This window comes from Acipenser ruthenus, chromosome 29 (assembly GCF_902713425.1).
Source record: "Acipenser ruthenus chromosome 29, fAciRut3.2 maternal haplotype, whole genome shotgun sequence".
NCBI lineage: Eukaryota > Metazoa > Chordata > Actinopteri > Acipenseriformes > Acipenseridae > Acipenser > Acipenser ruthenus.
In genome coordinates, this window is record NC_081217.1 from 20,299,496 (window position 1) to 20,317,031 (window position 17,536).

The window sequence follows — 17,536 nt, forward strand, 5'->3', positions numbered from 1 at the left end:
CCAATGATTCTGCATAGGAGTTTTTTCTGGGTAATACAGTTTAATAATGTTACCCAACCTATGAAGCCAGCTGTTTATTGCAGCTACTTATACAAGAGCGTGTGCTAGAGACTCCTGCATGGCTTGGCTAGGGTGTAAGCCATCAACATGTTCTGCCCTACCACTGCTATAATTACAAATAGTTACAATAAATAATTCAAACCAGCGAGAGCTGGAAGCTTTAATCATTTATTTGATTTATATAACGAGAATTATTAAACCGTACAAGTGAAAAATGTTCACAGGCAGAGGAACAGGAGACGGGGTGGCTTGTACTTCATGGCTTTGGGGGTTGTACAACCATATCGCATTTTTTTAGGTTTTTAACCGCTCAAAAGTTGCATCGTTTCCATGCAATCAAAAAGCCCTTCAAATCAGCACTGAATCATTTCCAGTCCTCGTTTTCTCTTTTGTGTGTAGTGACTGTGGTATTACGAAGGCGCTCAAGTACAATGCTTTAAGCCGTTGGTAAAAGTGTATCACCGTGGTAACTGTCTGATATTTGCGTGAACACAATGTCATGACAAGCAAGCGGCTGTGTTGTAAAATGTCGCTTCTTTTTTGTTGCAGTGGCCTGGTTACGGTTTCTTCAGGGTGTTACTTTCACACTCTTTTTGGAATTGTATTTTTCTTTACTGGATGGAATTGTATTCCACATTTTGCCCCTTATTGTTTCAAATGGCTCAACCCTTATGTTTAGGGTGTGAAATTGTCAATGCAAACCAACAACTATAGCTTGTGCAATTTAGCCTCAATCAGAGGCTTTCTTTATTCTGTCAGAAAGTTCTCTGTATTCCCAGCCCATCCCTGAGCTCGTTTCACGGCAGCCTGTTTCTGACTGCAGATCATTACCAGCAGGAACAGGATTCTGTGTTTCTGATTTCAAACGCTGTTTTCTTATTTCCCTCACAGCCTTCGCAACAGTATCAATGCAGTTTTGAATTTTGTATAATTCAATAACATCCCTGAAACAATCCTAAGATTATCCTCTTCCCTCACTTTCAGAAACATTATCTCCCTGTGCTTTTATAATGGCTTGTTATCTTCAGTACAAATTTTGACTACAAAGTACAATAAACCTATTCATGATTTAGTTTCTCTCTCTTCACAGTTTATGCTGTATCTGCTTGCTTTAGAGCTGAATCTAAGCATATAAAAAATAATAATACATTGAAATAATATAAACGTATTGCTATGCACACATTCCCAGAACCTACTGAACTGGTGTAGTCATGTGTTGTAAAATACAGCTTGCTACCAGAGTGCATTGGATTCGATAGTGTATAACATTCAAATGGGATTGTAAAAAGGTTCCAGTAACACAATACAGGAGCAACAGATCCCAGAACCACCCAGAATCCTCGCAGGCTTCAGATAATAGTAAATTAGGACCTTGGTGGGGGGGTTATATAGATGAAATCCAGTACAGTACAGTACAGTACCAGAGCAGATATAGAATAGGTTTGAGTTTTTGTAAATAACAAAAGGACATAAAAGGTTTGTTTACTATGGCGCTCATTACTGAGTTTCACACCTGCAGTTGGCTCAAAATGCTGCAGCCAGAATGCTTACACGTACCAAGTCAATGTGTCACCACCTTTAAGATCAATATTCTTCCAGTGAATTATTGGATTGATTTTTAACATTGCTCCTTGTTTATAAGGCTGTCGCTGGTTTTGGTCCTGTCTGTTTGCACGAGTTACTTCTTACTTATAAACCAGCTCTAAAATCTGCCAGTAACAGTCTTTTGGTAATTTGATGAACTCGATTAAAAAGCTAAAAACATTTCATTCTTTTTTGCAGTATAGAGCTTCTTTTTTGCTTGTGCGTGAAGGATGCTATATAAATGGAATCGCTATGGTACGGCATAGTACAAGACGTTTCTCACAACATTCAACGTGATACCAATCTTGCAGGAGCTTAGAACAATCTGAATATGACAAGCAAACGAGAAAAACAGATTCAGCTCAGTGGTGCTAACGCCCCCAAAAAAATGGATTCCCTTTGCGTAGTTTGTCAAAGTTGACATTGCTGGAGGGTAACAAGCAACATCTGGCGTCATCATCAATAAAGGAAAGAAGGGTCGCTACAAACATGCCCAAACTACAAGACCTGCTTCAGAGATTGCCATTGATCTTGTTGTGTCAACGCAGGGGGTATTGTTGACCTAGATTGCCAACAGGATCAAGGACACTGGGAGTAATCGTGTACTGAGGAGAGAGACATCATCCCCTCACAGCACGACCACTCACCCCGACTGTGTCACAGCACAGACCCAGGGAATGCTGCAGCCTGCATGATATATGTAAGTGCGTAATTATATCAAAAAAGGGTTAGGATACGGGTTAGGGTTAGGTGGGTTAGGATTAGGGTTATATCGTGCAAAAAGATGTACATATTGCCTAATAACATTGCAATTATGTTTAAGCACACATGTATTTACTAAATGTTAAGTGTCATTTGCCCCCTGCAGTAACTGCACTACCTGTGTTATGGTGCAGCACAGTGCAATATTAATTTGGCTTGTAACCCAGTTTCACACAGACAGTGCCTACTGCTGTTCTGCAGCTCCAAAGACATTCACTCAGCCTTCCAGTCCCAGCACAGCTGGATTCAGGGCCCCAATCCCCATCGCTGTTGCCTTCTGCAGAGGCCACTTCACTGCCCCTGACTTGTTTTCCTAACCTGTTTGATTAATGGTGCTTTAAAGAGATGCTGGGTCGAGAAGCACATCGACATTTCCCTGTACGTTATTGATGCCTATATAAAGAGCTCAGTTAATGAGGCAGGGCATATTGAATAAAAGTGGGTCACGGCAGCTTTTTCTTCCCCATAGTCCCGCGCTGGTAACGCTAAACAGATGTCAGTTTGTAAAATTCTGATGTTCAAGTTGAAAAGTTTAGCGCGCATCACAAATCATCTGCTTTGCTACGCAGAGACTGGAAAATGGTGTTATATTATGAGAGAAGGGGGCGAGGGGACCTGTTACACAGTATACACCTAGTATACACCAGCCCATAGAACCTGTTACTCTTGTCTCTTGTGTCCTAACCTGCCTAGAAACCAGGTTTGATTAGATAGATTCAGACCTGGGGAGGGGGGGGGGGGGCAATTATCAGCTATGGCTAATAAATGTTTGGCACCCTGCACCCCATTAGTATATTGTTATTATAGCTTCTAGGGGTAGAGTACTGTTGACTAGGGTGCAGACTGGCTAGCAAATGAACCACCGCACAGGTTTCTATTGCACACTAAATGAATGCCACCAGGGTCATGCTGTCATCATGGAACTTACAGCATGTTGCATTTTTCCAAGAGTAGTCTATTACAGCCAATATATTCAGCACAGTTCATTATAGGCCTACATACTGTTTTGGATAAACAAACCATGCATACTGGTACTGTAGCAGGAATGAATTATTCATGAAATCTGTATGCAAGCTCATACATGCTGATGCAATCGTGTGCACGTCCTGCAGCTTCATCAAGTCTGACATGATGACCGGTGGTTTAGGAGAACAGAGAGGCATGTGGTTTAAATAATAGTAGAGATTGTATTGGTGTCCTGTATGGTGTGTCAGTGCTCATTATCATAGCTAACCTTTAAGTAAGTTCACAGTCGTGTTTAAAGCTGTTTCACACTGGTGTCATAGAGGTCATGGTGTGGTGTTACCCATGGAAATAAGTCTAATTTCTCTCTTATTCAATATGCCTTTATATGTTTGTTTGTTTGTTTTGGGTGGGGGAGGTTAGTTTCTTATTTTTGTGTTGATAATTAAAGCTTTCATTGCAAGCACATGGTATGTTGTTGTTTAAGAAAGTTGTCTAAGACTTTACATTAATCGTATCTTGCTACATTGAAATTACACAGTATCTAATAGTGAAGGTATGGTAAACCATGGAAATCTTTATGGTGGAGAAAAAGCTAAATGTACATTGGGGGGTTTGGAGGAAGATGGAAAAGGAGATGGGGAGGGAGAGAAATCTTTGAGCCCATGTCAGCTTCAAAGGCGCAATGTAACCTACTCTCTCGCACCGCTCTAATCTGGTGTTTGATGTATATTGGCAGAGACCGGAAGAAACCGGCACAGAGCGAAGTGCCTCTGCCCCACACAGCACTCAAGCGGTTAGTAGTTTTGGTGTGACCATTGATCAGAACATGAATGAACTGAGGAAATGCCGGAGCGGTCGCTCTTTCTATTCAGAAGGGTTCCAACACTGGCCTTATTTCTATTTTAAAAAAGGTCCCTTATTTGTATTTCCTATACGGATAGATTAGGAATTGATTTTGTTCTCCTGGGTGGGAAAAGTAGACAATGTACCCTGCCCTAGTGTAAAGTCAGCCACAGTCCCCTTTGCACTGTATGTTTGCAGGCTACCCAGCTTTTCCTATGCATTTACATTGCTTAACCGCACTCCTCCCACTTACGCCTTGTGACATTTTGCAGTGACCTTGGTAAACAACAGGGTGTATTGAAAATGAAAAGGGAGAAGTCCTTGGCTATATAAAAAGGAGAAAGCTGGAAGCAGAAGAGAATGTGCGAGTATATCTGTGAACCGCTGCGAAGCACAAGCTGTTTACTGAACACTTAGCATCCAAGTCTTTTAGAAATAGGAAGGAAATATTTGGCCAACAATTCATTAATTACTTCAGCAAGATGCAGCGCCTGGTTATTAATCATGTTAACTGCGCTCTGCCCCACGAGCAGCAACCGAGGGGGCAGTGAGGATTGAAGAGTGATTCCTGGCACTGTGTGTGCGTCGGCCGCAAGGAAATACCAACAGCTGTTTGACTGGCCTGTATATCATTACCTGCCTGTATACCCCCGGGGACATATTTCATTGCTCCTGCCACACCGAATTCAAAACCCAGCCTTCTGACGTCCAGCAAGCTTACGCTGGGCAGTCCCCAAGGAGCCGCTCGTAATTTGCCACCCTCCTGTGAATGCTATCCCTTCAGAAACCAGACTTTGTTGACCATGCAGTTGGTTTATGTTTTCCTGGCAGTAGAGATTAAAAGCAGTAGTTAACTACATACAGTGGTGTAATCCTAAATCTGAAGGTGCCGGAAACTAAAATATAGATTTTCTTAAGCAAGAACTATTATACAAATTCCCATTTTATTTGTATATTCCATTGAACTTCTAGTAACACATCTAATAGGTAATGCATGCTTTCTACAAGTATTTCCACAAAGTGTCTTTCTCCATCTTGTCAGTAGTTTGCAATACAAGAAGCTCCAAATGCTCCTTTCATTCCATCAAGAAGAATCAGACAGTTGTGCGGAAGGAGTGAGTGACTTAGCTTGCCTATGATGCCGCCTTGACTGCACCACTGGTGCCTATAGAAATAGCACTGCAACGACACTGACTAGATGGCATCTGCTGCTTTGAATCAAGTTTGCTTTTGCTTTTCTGGCAACACACAGCAAAGATGCTTTGGCTGGCCTATAGCACATATGTTTATAGCAGGCAGATAGAACCAAAGAGCTCCTGAAGTCAATAATACTGACTTATTCAAAATAAAAAATACAAATGTTCAATATTTGGGTAATTGCAATAAGAATCACCCAGCATGATTACAATCATCACAACATTACTACAATAATGTGATAATAAGCTGTGTAATAGCAGAGACACTGACTGATTGAGATTCACCCTCCACTCATCCTAACTTGAGGACTGGGCATCTTAGTTTGTAAACAGACAGAACAATTACTCTGCCGACATATCTCCACAGGACGATATTACGGTGAAGTGTCATTTACAGATGATTTACCAGCAATTATTAAATAAATAATTCACAGTCCGTGCAATTTGCATTGTAAATGTGTATCTGCAAACAAGACTTATTTATTTTCAGGCGCGCAGCATGATTAATAAATTAGCAAGCCTTATTCACATGCTAATATAATTTAGATTAAATATTAACAATGTTTTACAATGAATTGCTTTGTGAAAGGAAAGACTTATAATATAAAGCAACCTACAGAATGGATCGTTTTCTTAAGGAGTGCTCATCAAGGTTCTCAGTAGCAGTAATATCATTACTGTTCCTCCTTTTCTTCTTCTGAAGATATTTTGATTCTTCACTTGTATTTGATGCTTGGAATTTGCAGATATTTCGAAGGCAATGCTATCAAAGAGAAGTTGCAGCTGTTTCCTGCTGTCTAATCACTTCAGATGTCCTAGTTCAATCCCAATTCAAATGATCCCACTCAGTGGCAACGTGTTGCGAGGGGGCACGCCTGGTCACATGCCCCCCCTGATTTCTGCCAGGCAGTGGCTTAGCCACTGCGTTACAGAAAATATTTTTTTCGTGGCCTCAATACGCTTCAATCAATACCACTTTCAATTAGTATACACATGAACCACCACTCACAATTGACCAATGACATGCTTGCTGTCTGCCAAAGCACGCGTTTCAAATTTCTGTTTGTGATTGGGATATTTACTGTCATTCGTGAGAGGTTCAACCTTGAACTCTTCTAATTGGACAATGCACACAGCTTTTACACTTTACAGTCCAAACGGACGTGCACCATGACGTAACACTGAGTGAGAGACGTGACGTACAGCCTGACAGCGGTAGGGGAAAGGAAAAAAGAGACTTTCACTTTTTCATTGACATTATTGCTTCATATTTCACTGCAGAAGTAAAGAAAAACTTGAATGTTTATGACATGAGCGGTCTCAATGCGCTTTACAGTCATTGGCAGACGGCGCCCCCTGGAGATGGAAAGGCGGCAGCGTAGTTTGCACCAGCAAACATCACAGCTCAGCTCATTATTTTTTCGTCCCAGATTATAATGTCGATTTTTGGGAAATTGGAAGTGGTGCAATTTAGTCCAACCTTGCTTAGCTTCTAAAATCTCACAAGATAAGTTGGGAACGCCACGAGCACAATTGCAAGATTACTGATTCTGAGAGCTCTAATGAGGCCACACAGGGGTGCGTTCATTTCCAGAGGTCTGAATACTTAACAGGAAATGCTACCAATGAAATCTTATCCTTATTGTATTAAGGATCTGCCTGTGATGAGACTGTGCTGTGGAATTCCAGTACAAACTTTTTAAAACTTTGCCTAAAACAAAAGCTTGTCCTCGTTTAGCATCCTTTTCTTCTCGGCTGAGACAACGGTTTAGATGTGCGTCACAATCCACTGCCTAAACGAACCCTCGAAGGACGCGGGTGTGTGCTGTGATTAAAAACTGGCACTTATTTATTTGTAGTGGTGGGCTATAAAAATTACCATTCCCCTGCTTGCAGGCAGATGTTAGCAAAGAACTCGCCTGTGCTGCCACCATCCATTATTAATCATGATTAATAAGTAAATAATAAAATCTAATTATCTGTAAGTCACAAGGAGCAGAGGCAGGACATGCATACTTTTAAATGTAATGAGCTGCTATAGATCTTCTTGCAGGTCTTTGTGAAGCGGCTGTAATGGCAATAAATAATGCTCTCCCTAACTCTTACAGAAAAAGAGAAACAGAAAACAAAATTAAAACAGGAAATAAAAACCATTACCTGAACTCTCTGTTTCTCCTTACATAGAAAACTGGAACCTAATTTGCCTATTGCCAGTCTGGATTACGTTAAGAGCATTGCAGGGACAATTCGGAGAGTGCGAGGTAGTCGGATTTTTCAATTTAATTTCAGTGTGTTTTATTTATACAGCACATTTTATACAATAGTATCTCAAAGCGCTTTACATGTCGGTGAAACAGAACAAAAGTATGCAATATCAAGAAGCAGTATCGAAAAGTAGATAATTATTATAATAAGGATATCAATAATAAAAAAAAAATTAAACAAGAAATTAACAAGAACGATAGATAAAACACAATGACTACAAACACAGAAATCAGCAAATAAAATAGATAGAAACAATAATATTCGTTTAGTCAGGTTATTGACTGACGTAGCATCTCTAATAGAAAACGGCAGGGAGTTCCACTATCCGGGGGCAGTGTAACTAAACATGCTTTCTGCTCTACTTCTCAATTTTACCTTTCGGAGGCACAAAAGACCGGAGTTAGCTGACCTTAAAGTGCCCAGAGGTTTATATGGGGACAGAATATCTCTTAGGTAATCGGTGACAAGCCGTTTGGTGCTTTATATGTAAGATTTTAAAATCAATTCTTAAACGCACTGGAAGCCAGTGCAGGGAGGCCAGCACAGGAGTATATGAGCCCGTTTTTTTGTTCTAGTGAGACCCCTAGCAGCTGCATTCTGAACAAGCTGCATATGTGACAAGGAAGGACCAAGAAGTCCAGCAAACATTGCAATAGTCAAGTCTAAACTAAACAAATACATGACGTAACTTCTCAGCATCTGTCAGGACTGCCCAGTCCCTGACCACATTCCGGCGCCTCCTCAAGACTCACCTCTTCAAAGAGCACCTGTAGAACTCCTCTGTTTGTATCCTGGGACACTATCACCCTTCATGTAAATGTGCTTTATTTTGCTCTTATCTGCCCCCTATTTTACTGCATTTAATCCTGTACTTCAGAATACTGTAATCTGCCAAGTGTTTAACCTGTAGTACTTTGTATTTAATCACATCCTGATGTAACTATCACTATTTAATCATATCCTGATGTAACTATCACTATTATCTGCTGTATTATTGAATTGTGGTTTGTCACACTTGTACTTTGCTTGAACAAAAGTTATTGTATTTCTTGCTCTTATTGTATTACTTGTATTGTAACACTTGAAATGTATTTGCTTACGATTGTAAGTCGCTCTGGATAAGGGCGTCTGCTAAGAAATAAATAATAATAATAATAATAATAATAATAATAATAATAATAATAATAATAATAATAATAATCTGACATCATCTGTTTTAATAGATGATAAAAAGACATTTTTGTAATTTTTCGAAATACAGGTACTGTATAAGCTTCAAAACTTAAATAGGAATCAAATATAACCCCCACATGATGTTTAAGAAATGATCTTCAATGAAAGTGCCATGGCATACATTCTGTGCTAAAGAGCAAGAGTATCACATGGGTACTTTGGTAGAATGGTAACACAGCGGTAGCTTATGACTCCGCTTGGGATACTTCAAGGCCACATACTGGTATTAAAATATTATTCCAATGGTAATTATCATGGGTCCTGTCACAATTATTACGATAACATTTCAAAATAAAAGATGTTAGTTGACTTGCTCACTGTGGCAAGTGAGTGTGTGATTAATTTGAAACTTAAAGACCAATAAATGCTCAATGCAGTCATAAAATAGCAATGCTGTATTTATCTGACTTGTACTGAACCTCACCACCCCACCCCACCTCACAGCTTTTGTGTTACTTGCAAAATACTAGCACAGCATATTGTATGCATTTGTGTTAGTGGAGAATATGTTTGCATAAAAATCGGTGCAGTGCTACTGTGAAATATTAATGGAAATCAGCTCTTGCAGAGCCGGAGAGCATAAGCTCAAACCCTTTTTTCCTTCCCCAGATTTTCTGCCTGGTTGCTGCTCAGCAGCTAGAGCAGCAGCAGCTCCTTGCAGGGTTCTGCTGCACAGTGATGTGCAAGGAAAGGGTGGCAGCTTTGCCAGGTCCATTAGAGCCATGGTGCAAGGGAATACCTTCCATGTAGTATATTGAATCCTATGTGGCTCCATTCGTTTTTAAGGTACATTTTCCTATCGTATGGCCTGCTAATAAGGTTTGGCTGGCTGGGCCCAGGAGATTGATTAACGCTCTTAATAGATTTACAAGAGGCTGTTATATGCTGCATTTCCAGGTGGAGAGGAGCTGCTTCCTGTCTGAGTTTACAGTTAGCTAAGGATAGTTATGGATTCCATTTGAAAATAAAGCAGCAATTGACATCAAATCCCAATATAAGACACTGCACCTGTGGAATTGACAGAATAATGGACTGGTGAGCTCATTCCAGGTCTAATGCCCATTCCCTCTGTGTCTGGTGTTATTGCCCTTATAACAAACCCTGCAGCTATTCCCCAATAAACTACAAACCATAGCAAAGTAAGCACAGAAAACAGGAAAACAGCCAATCAGATATGAATCCCTAGCATGGAAAACAAATTAGTCAACTTCTGAAATCGGCCTAAAAACAATCCTCAGCCTGAGCTAAAAACAAAACAAAAATTAAAAAAAACAATTTGCACACAGTTGTAAATAATTTCACTCTGACTAAATTAACATTTATATATATATATATATTTTGATGCTACGTGTATTTATAGCACATTGTTTCTTGTAGATTTGCTAAACAGAATGTAGATAATGAAGTGTGAAATGAGGCTTCTTTGAAATGCAATGTGCAATACAGTATTTTACTTAATGAAGTGATTGTTTCTGTGTAGCAACGAACGATGCAGTTGGTCCACTATACTAGACACCCCTGACATAATGCTGTCACTGGGGAGTAGAACCACCAATCGTCACCTGGAGGGTTTTGGATGTGAAGAAGGAGCATCTAAAACACAAGCAACCTTCAAGATGATCCTTTCCTATTATATTAGATACCTTTTAGTAGTGACAATTTGTCTGCTGAGGAGGGACAAGCCTTAATGGGCCTCTTCTCTGTAATTAGTTTAGTTATGGATTCAATACAATCCAATACAAATGTATTTTTATATAGCACCCTTCACGCCATGGCATCCCAGAGCGCTGTACAAAATTAAAAACAAAACAAGAGAGCTCATGTGTACAATGTGTCTCATGTGTCTCCAGCTGATTTACAAAGAGTTTTTGGAACAACTAAATGTTCTGCATTTTCTGATACGTAAGCATATGCCAACTGAAAAGCCACTACTGGCCCTCTATCAAAAAGTGTCTGTTATTCATGATGACTGAAACTAGCATGGAACCAGAGACCATATCCGTCCCCCGTCCCCCCAGATGTCAGATGCTATTTGCATAGCAGAATGAACTTGTGAAGCACAGAGTGTTTAAACTGAAGTGCATGCTGCAGACCATGGGGGGGGGGGGGGGGGGGGTTCTATTTTTCTGTCCAGCCCTGTATGTGCTGTATATGCCTGTTCATTTTTCTGGTTTTCGAAATGATTTACATATAAACCCTTTTCCCTTCATGATAATATTCTCAATGGCCCGTCGCATTATGTGCTGATTTTTTCAGTAATGTGTTTCTCTATTGTAAATGACTGAGTGTTAACTGCTATATCGCAGGTAATAATTGGTGTTAGGATGATTGATGCAGTGGAGTCCGGATTCCTGCAGTCCCCAAGGAGCACATTTATAAAATGAGACATGATGTGTCTCTGAGTTTCCCCTGCTGCTTACACACACACGTTCACACCACACCATATTTTAAATCATACCACATAACTAAAGGAGTGGTTTACTCCAGTCACATACATATTACACATAAGGAACCATCTTTTCCAAGAGTGTATGATAAGGCAAATGCACTGCATTGTAGTTCAATAAATATCCACTGCTCCTCTTTGGAACTGATTATTGTAACAATGTACCCATATTTGGATGGTAAACCTCTATTTGGAATGACCGAGCTATGATTGGCAGAGATCACTGTGCTGTGTTGCATTGATCAGCTATGCACATAGCAAGCGTGCTGCCTGCCCTGGAAGTGACTGCACTGCCCTGACTACAGCTGTTCCAATACAGAGATGAAGGGCTTTGCAGTCCGACAGTAAATTCTGGCAACTGTCTGCATTGGCCAGAAACACTGTAATACCAGTAGATGGCGTGGATGCCCATATATATATATATATATATTTTTTTTTTTTCTTGTTTATTTAATTATGAAAACTAATCTGCATTTCAATCCAGGTTGCCGACACAGAGGCTGACAGCTCTCTCCCTCCCACTCGCTAGTGAAGAATCAGCTCTCTTCAAAGAGAAACACAAAGCGAGAGACAGAAAGACACAGAGAGAAACAGAGAGAGAGAGAGAGAGAGAGAGAGAGAGAAGGAAGCTCTCCAAGTGACTAGAGTCCACTGCTGAGAACTCAACAGCGATGGCAAATACCAATAAAGCCAATTTGAATTTGAATTTAATTTGAATTTGAGAGAGAGATTGAGAAGGAAGCTCGTGTTTGTAAAAATAACTATACATATATATAGATAGATAGATAGATAGATAGATAGATAGATAGATAGATAGATAGATAGATAGATAGATAGATAGATAGATGGTATGTTTCTGTATTTGTACCTGTACCTGTGATTATTGCTTGTAATTGAACACAATGCCATTGTAATTGCAGTAGCAATATAAATATATATGACCCCAGGTTTGCTATACAGCGATAGTGATTTGACTTTTTTATTTATTTACTTTTTTAACAAATTAAACTTATACATGTGTTACACTTGATTACCAAAATGCTGGGTGGGAACTGGCACGTTTACCAGCTCACTGCCTATAACACATACACACTCGCGTTTACTATTATCAGCCCCACAGCTGTGCCATGACATTACCATAAAACAGATCAAACCGAGAGGTGTCTCAATGTGACACCACTGAGTACGACACCAGCCTTTCTCTCACAGGATTTTACACCGATATACAAATTTGGAATACTGGTATTGAACTGGCACAGTTATTATGCGAAACTAAGTTTAATTGAAATAGGCTGAACCCTGACACGTTGTTTCACACTAATCTTATAACATTGCGCCCTGGTGTAAAAGCCTTGATAACCAGGAGCCAGCCTCCTAGTCACACAGGAGAAACGTGGGCGGTCCGTAGAAGGACAACTGAGAAGCACTTGGACTGGAGATCGTGGAAATGTGGAAGCCCAGTGATTATAGCGTTCGCCTTTTAGCTCTGGGATGCAAATCTGATTCTGACCTGGAACTCGCGTGTGATGATGCAATAGCGCATGGAAGCACCTATTAGGAATGTTTCGGGTCCAGTGAACTGGCATTAGAGAAACGCACCTGCACGGCTCAGGTATCTAATTTGTTGCGGTTGACAGTCTTATTGAGATGAATGTTTGTGGTTTTGTAGCCAAGCTTGAGTACTACCCACGCTGCTATTGTATCTGTCTGTCTACACTGATGCTGGCCACTTAGGTGTAATGGTCATTAAAAAAATGAAATGTGCGTTATCTAGCCCTTTCCTCACAACCTCTATAAACCACAGTATCTCCCCAATGCACAACAAAAGAATATTAACACTCTCTCTCACAAACACACACACACACGCACGCACGCATGCAGGCACACACTCACACACGCACGCACGCACGCACACACACACACACACACACACACACTCTCTCTCTCGCACACACACACACACACGCACACACACACTGACACACACACACACACACACACACACACACACACACACACACCTCCAGCAAATGAATAAGCGTTGGACCTAATCACAAAAGTGCCACCTGTTGAAACTCCAGTCCATAGTGCCATTGCAGCTTCCAGAGAAAAAAATTATATCAATCCAAAGTACAAATATTAAGCCTGAATCCTTGCATCGATTTTGCAATAGTAATATTGATGAAGATGTCATTATTATTATTAGTAGTAGTAGTAGTAGTAGTAGTAGTAGTAGTAGTAGTAGTAGTAGTAGTAGTATTACCTAAACAGCTTCCTAACTGAAGTGCCTTTCTCGATGAAGCATGACTGAAGATATTTAAATGCAATACAATAACAACTTTTTAAACAAGACGTTTAAAATACACTAATAACGTGTTGAGTCAATGCAGGACTCCAGAGAGCGAGAAAGCGAGCGGTGCTCCACTGGCTCCAGTTGATTGCTGTGTTCATTGCTGCTCTCACGGTTGCTTTGCTAGGCAAGGCAAGCCTGCTGCATACGAATACACCCGGGTAAACGAGTCTGCGAATACCGCTACTCTGGCAGAGATAAAAAAAACATGTTTAAAATGAAAAGATCCCCTTCTCTTCCTTCGCATGGTTTGCTGGTGTGTGCACGGATTAATTGCGGCGATAGGAGTAGCGGAATAGCTCGAATTGAAAAGCAGTGAGAGGATGAGAGAGAGAGGAGGATAATCTATTTGGTTCCCGGGAATAGCTCATCTAAATGAAAATTTTAAATTGCTTTATCAAAAATAGCTGGAATGTATCCAACAGCGCGAACTGTTACATACACTTGCAGAACTGTTCAGTGTGCAATTTGATTTCAAAACAATTACAAATGAATCCATTTTGTTGCTGATCTATAAAGTGCGTTGGCTAAACAGGAACAACAGGTTTGGATACGCAAACTGGCGAGCAAAACATTCAAAGCATTGTGAATTGGTCCAGTGGAAAAAAAAAAAAAGTTTCGACTAAGGAAAAAAATAAATGACTGGCAAAAAAAACTGGATCTGTAGGCTGCTTAATCCACAACTAATCCCATGCAATGTAGACGTTGTTTCACATGATGTAACGCTGCTGTAGTAGCGCCTTTGCAGGATCACATCCTTGAGCAGCAGTATACGATAGCCTACTTAAACTATGAGCATTCACAAATTAAAAGACGATGCTTCGTATCAGGGGACTCGCAGACCTCTGCATGTAAATGATGCAGCGTTTTCGAGAAGCAGAAGCGAAGTAAATTAGCACTCTTTACCAGTGCATCAGAAAAGCCCAGGTGCGGATTTCCTATCCTGCTGTATACATGTTCTTCTTATTATTTTTTAAATACTAATTCTATATTGATATAGAATATACGCCTCATACTGCTTTTTCAAAATGTGCAATGCAATGATGTATTTAATTGGGATGATCTGCAATATTTTAAACATATGCCACGTATTAGTTTGTCATGCATTCTGATAAAGCAGTGCATATAATAAGGGAATGATATCATACCTCTGATACAAATCCCGGTGGGGGTTCACGTTAGCAATCCAAAATTCCAGGGATGGTGCTACATTCGTGAATTAGTAGCACTGTGGCAAATGCTTGGACAACACGGTCCCTCTCCTGTCTTACAATTCATCAGTGTTTCACTCAGCAGAAGCCCGCCTTGCTCAAGCCGTTTGTAGCGCTCCTCTGCCTTCTCAATGCGGAGTGATGCTTAACCGAAACACTTATGGCATTGCTTGAATGTATATGAATTTGTTTCAGACATACACTCTGCCCTCTTCTATGTCAGCCAATTGGATGCATCACCCAGTTGTCCAAACGAACAGCCCTCTATAAAATGGGCCAGAGATTCTTATAATAAAAAAAGAAAAACAACAAAAAAATGAGGTACGCTGTCCACCACGCAGTGGTGCTGAAACTGGACTAAAACGAGCGTGTTCTGTTTTTTTGTTTTTTTAAGCGCAGCGTTTCTTCAGAGCTCCTGGCGTACGATGTTGAAAATTAGCCCTTTACGGTTTACTAGATGAAATCCTCTATGAAGCTGCTGTACTTAATCTTGTAATGCTGAGATTTAGTGGCAATGAGAAATGACTGATATTAGTATAGCACACTCCCCCGCTGAAGCAGAGCTGAACTAGACCAATAAGACATTGCTCTGCAGAAGTCGATGTCAAATCAGATGCATTAGACACATATAATACAGTTATACAGTACTTTAAGCACTATTGCCACTGTTGTTATTCCAGAGTGTATAATGGTCTAGTGAAGTTCTAGTGTTAGAAGTGGGAGCGGCGAACACCATCACACCCCTCTGCCAACACCGGAAAAACGATGCTTAAGATTCTTCCTGAGCCTTTAACATTCCGGGTTGTTTTTTGTTTGTTTGTTTGTTTTTTAATCAAAGTTTATGGACATTTCACCGAAGACAGTTCCCCAGAAATGAATCCACTGTGGAGAAATCAGAAGGAGAAATCGGAATTCCAAGCTTCGTGTCTTTATATATAAACACAGTGGTGCTTCCACAAGTGTGTATCCAGATCCGGTATGTGCTACAAAGCGCATTCGGAGTATCCTTCCGTCTGTTTTGGAATATGGGGGGGGGGGGGGGGGGTCGCTGCTTTGAAACAGCAGAGATTAAATTGAAGAAAAAAAACACATACACACTATGGCACTGTCACTAATTCTGCAGAAGATTTTGTGCACTTGAAATCGAGCGACACAAAGCTTGATGAACGAGGTCCCGTGTGTGGAAAAAAACTACACTCCGAATGCTTTAGAAAAAGATAAAAACCTTTTTTTATAAGCTTCGGCTTCCACCGCACTGATTATGAAGTCTCTCTTGCAGCTGCAGACTCGCAGTATTGGAGTCACCGCTGTGTCTAAGCAGCTGCTGCTGCTGTTGCTGCTCACGATGTTACAGCGCTGATATAATGCAGCTGCCGTGTCGGCTGTGAAATACTGCTGGCTGGTGGGGAAACCAAGCCCTAGGTAATCTGGAGAGTATGCATTGATGGAAGCCAGTGGGCACAGTAGTATTCTACTCGGGGCGTCTCCGAGAGCTAGTTCTATCTTCATCAGCCGGTGAAACACTCTTGTGCATTGTAACGGCCGGGGGAATGAGGGGTGCTTGATTTATGAATTGGGTCGGGGGGGGGGGTCGCCCTGCAGTCTGCACCTGTACTCGCGCAGCAACACGCACGCGGCAACCACCCGCATAGTAATCGTGAATGCATTAGGCTGTCCAACGCAACCATGGGAATTATGACCTGCTGAATCGCTGAAGGAGCTCAAAACCGTGTTTCTGTTCTCCATTATGTAGAATACACCTGGGAATTGTATAACACAGGCTAGTAATAGTTTTTCTTTCTTGCGGCGCTGGTGCTTGTATTAAAATAGTTTTTTTTCTTCTACTACCGCAGTATCAGCCACGTTCCAGATTATATATATATATATATATATATATATATATATATATATATATATATATATATATATATATATATATATATATATATATATATATATACATATATATACACACACACACACACGCACACACACACACACACACACACACACACACACACACACACACACACACACACACACACTATACTATACTATACTATACTATACTATACTATACTATACTATACTATACTATATTTACTTATCATTTGCTTTTCAAGATGTTTGCATTTATAAAGCGGCCGGGTGGGCCGGCTGCTTAAATACTTGGGGATGAGATGGGGGGACCAGATTTTATGAATGCCAAATCAAATACATTAGACACATACTGTACAGTACTTTAAGCAGAATGCATGCTGTGGATGAAGCTCTGGTGATAGCAGTGGAAGCGGCTAACGTCCTGCACACAAATCTTGCAAAAGGATAGTCGGCTGTGTACTACATGCGATGCAATATTTATCATCCGCGCGAATCAATATGATTCTATCACAATCAGCCTAGCAGGCAGCCCTCTGTTCCCCTTTGGACGATTTAATAAAACAAGTGGTTTCCTGCGCGCTTATAATAGATCCGTATGGTTTCTTCTAGCTTTATAGAACCCTTCATGCTTACATTCTAAATAACACATACCTGTAGTTTATAAACGGGGGTCCAAAGTGGAATTAAACCGTCAGAAATATATCTGTTTGGGATTCCATCATTTGAATTTGGAACACTT

The 17,536-nt window shown here is 40.5% G+C and overlaps 1 protein-coding gene across 1 annotated transcript in view; it reads right to left on the minus strand.

The window, feature by feature from the left end:
* LOC117427468 (metabotropic glutamate receptor 4-like) overlaps positions 1-15,926 on the minus strand; it is a 139,960-nt gene extending 124,034 nt beyond the window's left edge. Inside the window, exon 1 of the mRNA XM_059004062.1 lies at positions 14,854-15,926. The gene's annotated coding sequence lies outside the window, so the exon portion shown is untranslated. The remainder of the gene's footprint in view (positions 1-14,853) is intronic.
* Positions 15,927-17,536: the final 1,610 nt, after the last annotated feature.